The sequence below is a fragment of the Lepisosteus platostomus genome, unplaced genomic scaffold, assembly GCF_059453375.1.
Source record: "Lepisosteus platostomus isolate fLepPlt1 unplaced genomic scaffold, fLepPlt1.hap1 Scaffold_47_H1, whole genome shotgun sequence".
In the NCBI taxonomy this organism is placed as follows: Eukaryota; Metazoa; Chordata; class Actinopteri; order Semionotiformes; family Lepisosteidae; genus Lepisosteus; species Lepisosteus platostomus.
In genome coordinates this window covers 633,875-637,817 of record NW_028291667.1, presented here as the reverse complement: position 1 = coordinate 637,817, position 3,943 = coordinate 633,875, and the positions used below count along the sequence as shown (strand labels likewise).

Sequence of the window (3,943 nt, the reverse complement as noted above, 5' to 3'; positions counted from 1 at the left end):
TTTATTGTTGTTGTAGAGAAACATGATCAGATTTTCCCTGGTTCTTCCTGTGCGTGCAGTAGTTACAAAGTTGAACGTCTTTACACGATCTGCTGCAGTTTTCAGTGGGCGGGCTTTGTCAGATGGCTTGGAAAAACGCACTGTGTTTCGGCTCGGGAAACATCATGAGCAGTGTCCTGCATGTTTTCTGTGTATAGCTGTCTTTTAACGCATACAGAATGCATTCGAAATCATTGATTTCTCCAATTAACAAGGGTCCCTTTTTGAACCTGCCAGAAGCATTCTTTCAATGAAACAGATTTACTCCGGGGAAAGGCAGCATGACATTGAGAGTAGCTCAAGCTTTCAGCACCCGTATCGGACTGCATGTTTGCAGACACCGCTCAGAATCCCCTGTAAGATTCTCTTTCAATTCCGTTTTGCAGTGCTTTAGCTCTTTCAAAAGGCTTCGCTTTGCTAGTCACAATCCAAGGCTCATGACAGCATTTGAAAACATTTTTCTGCTTGGAAGGCAGCTATGCTCACCACTATACCACCAACGTACGCCCACAGGCGCCCTGCAGGACACCACCAGAGAATGCTCACGATTTCGGAAGCTGTCTCCGGGACGTGCTGATTCCACACATCCTGAATAAATCATGATATTGTTAGTTGCTGTAGCTAGACGTTCAAATGAGTTTCATGGCCAGATGGACTGTTTCCTCCAGCGGTATAGTATTGCAGTGAGACAGCACGATGCCTGCAAGACTATGTCACGCTAAACGCCACAGATTGTGTTTGTCCGTTCGTGTCAGTCGTCCTGCAGCCACGGGAAGTGGGACACAAACATGCTGCAATGCTTTCAAGACGTTAGGATTTGTTTGTGTAACATCCGAGAAGAGTACTTGTGGCTTGAATGTGAACTGTACGTGCCCACCCCCTTTCCTCTGTAGTGCATGAGTTCCTCCCGGCACGCCCTTCGTCATTGTTCTGTCATCTTGTATTTAAAGGGTTGTATTTCTGCTGCTGAAAATAAGCAACGGTTTTCTCACAACGCCCTTTGTTCCCAACGGAGCCCTTGTCTGTCATGAAATTCTTCAAAACCTCAAGCTAGAAGAAGAAGAAGAAGACGACAAATATGAAGCGTTACCGCAACGACATGCCATGAGACGATCGATAACGATTTCCATAGGATCCCCGCGGTTGCCTGGCTACTGTCAGCTTTGCGCAGTGGCAGTATCGCAGCCTGTGAGGTTTAGCCGAGGCGCGATTATTGCTAGTTGAAAACTTTTCCCAATACCCCGCTTCCGCCGGTTTGCAATACAATCGGCGAAAGCAATTTTTGACAGTCTCATCAGAGACTGAGCAAGGTGTTTAAAGACAGATTTGGTCATGGTGACATCATGGTAGAAAGAAACGAGCTTGTTACGTCTCAACAGAAACGCTCTTTAGCTCTTTCAGCGTTATGCAGAGAACAGCGTCTGTCGAGATCACTTTTGAGTCAGCGCGAAACGCCGTGTGCTGTCAGTTTGATTTCATATTGCTCGTAGCGGCGCCCGGCTTTTGTCTGTCAAACGTTAGGTTGCGCTTCTTCATGCTGTATCGTCGGCATGAGTGGAGCTTTTTAAACGTCTGTACTTACTGCGCCCCATAAGAAATGGTTTGTCCCCATTCAAAAGAGATTGTGCGATGTCCTGCAGCGTTCGCAAAGCACATCTTTGACAGTTTGAAAAGAGGAATTTATTCTGCTTCCTGTGTGTGCAGTAGTTACAAAGTTGAACGTCTTTACACGATGTGCTGCAGTTTTCAGTGGGCGGGCTTTGTCAGATGGCTTGGAAAAAACGCACTGAGACATCATGAGCAGTGTCCTGCATGTTTTCTGTGTATAGCTGTCTTTTAACGCATACAGAATTCATTCGAAATCATTGATTTCTCCAATTAACAAGGGTCCCTTTTTGAACCTGCCAGAAGCATTCTTTCAATGTAACAGATTTACTCGGGGGAAAGGCAGCATGACATTGAGAGTAGCTCAAGCTTTCAGCACCCGTATCGGACTGCGTGTATGCAGACACCGCTCAGAATCCCCTGTAAGATTCTCCTTCAATTCCGTTTTGCAGTGCTTTAGCTCTTTCAAAAGGCTTCGCTTTGCTAATCACAATCCAAGGCTCATGACAGCATTTAGAACCAATCGCCACTGCGTTGGCCGGGAATCGAACCCGGGTCAACTGTTTGGAAGGCAGCTATGCTCACCACTATACCACCAACGCACACCCGCAAAAGCCCTGCAGGACACCACCAGAGAATGCTCACGATTTCGGAAGCTGTCTCCGGGACGTGCTGATTCCACAAATCCTGAATAAATCATGATATTGTTAGTTGCTGTAGCTAGACGTTCAAATGAGTTTCATGGCCAGATGGACTGTTTCCTCCAGCGGTATAGTATTGCAGTGAGACAGCACGATGCCTGCAAGACTATGTCACGCTAAACACTACAGATTGTGTTTGTGTTGGACAGTTGGACCCTACAGCTGGATCCTCGTCGACAACCTGAATAGCTTATTCAGAAGCAGTGCTGGTCCGGGAACGAACCAGCTTCTTCCCAGGCACAAGAGTGACTTGTGAGGACTCGCGGTCACACTCTGTGCATAGAGACTTTCTACCAGCCAGCCGGACTGCTGGTAGATCCCCTCGGAGCAACGACTGCCCTGCGCGCTGCAGTCAGATTCCTCCGCTCGTCCTACTCCGAGCTGCACCTTGACTGGTTGGCCGGTAGCCAGAGGACGCCGGGACAACGCCCATTGGACAACCGCTGGAACAGAGGCTGCAACAGAGCCTGTCAGCTGGTTTGGTGTTCGTGCCGGGAAATTCCAAATCCATACACAGTGGATAAGTAAACCCCATGTTCTACATTGCGTCTCGAGAATTCAATTGTACCTCAACACAAGTTGTTATCAATTTAATTCATGAGTAATGTATTTACTTCCGAGTTTAGAGTAACAGTGGGTAATAACACTGATTAGCGATTTGGTAACCGAACGATATATATTGACATATATTCTCTGTTGTGTATCTCTTTGTGTTTGCATCTCTTCGGGATTATATACCTTGTATATTGATAACACTCACAGTAAGGTCTGCCACTCGTATCCAGGCAGACTAGTATATGTTTGGTGCACAATTTATATTAATAAATGTATCTAGTGTATTGAACCCCTGTGTGTGCGTTGTTAGTTGTTCTGACGATTGATTTTCTAAAAGCCCCAACTAACAACCTTGTGATTACTGCTACAATAAATAATTGTCTCAGTAAACCCATCAAACCATTACATTTAATGGCGTCCCTGGGTGGGCGAGTTTAGAATGAAATGAGAATCAGTCGCACAGAATAACTGATGTTGCTGTGAGTTCAAGTTCAGCACAGCACCGCGGCTTCTATACGCGAATACCGGGTGTGCTGATAACTGCGTAAAGAAATCCCCCTGTTTTCTAGCGTTTAGTGTAACGTGTGCTGATTGGAAATCCATCTGCTCGGGTGTCTAGATTCCATACTGTATTTTGGAAAAAGAAAAAAAAAAGTAATACTCTTAAAGTTTCTCTGACGTGTAGCGGTGAGGCTTATTAATAGAAAGAATTAAGTGTTCTGAGCCTTCCCAAATGAGGCCCCATTTCTCTGTTCATCTCTGTGGTGCAGCCACAGAGAAACTATTCATGCAAGATGTTTTCTTTTGATAAGGACAGCTCCCAAAGGGGGATGCACTTAGCTAAGCCTGGCTATCATGATCAATGGTCATCCATTGGCGCCTATCTGTCTAGGGAGTGCCAGTTGGACATCTGGACTGCATTACTAAGTGTCAGGAGTAAGTGACTCATATCTCACCTTGATCAACCAATCAGGGACTGGTAGGGCCGAGTAACCCACATGGGACTCTGATGCCCATGGAACTTTCAGCCAATCAATGAGCTG

The 3,943-nt window shown here is 46.1% G+C and overlaps 2 non-coding genes across 2 annotated transcripts; one reads left to right on the top strand and one right to left on the bottom strand.

Annotated features, from left to right (window-relative positions):
* The first annotated feature begins 1,198 nt into the window (after window positions 1-1,198).
* On the top strand, window positions 1,199-1,340 carry LOC148633498 (U4 spliceosomal RNA). The gene has a single exon (XR_015933994.1). It is a non-coding gene; the product is annotated as a U4 spliceosomal RNA (small nuclear RNA).
* Window positions 1,341-2,174: 834 nt separating this feature from the next.
* trnag-ucc (transfer RNA glycine (anticodon UCC)) lies at window positions 2,175-2,246 on the bottom strand. Its single transcript has one exon. It is a non-coding gene; the product is annotated as a tRNA-Gly (tRNA).
* Window positions 2,247-3,943: the final 1,697 nt, after the last annotated feature.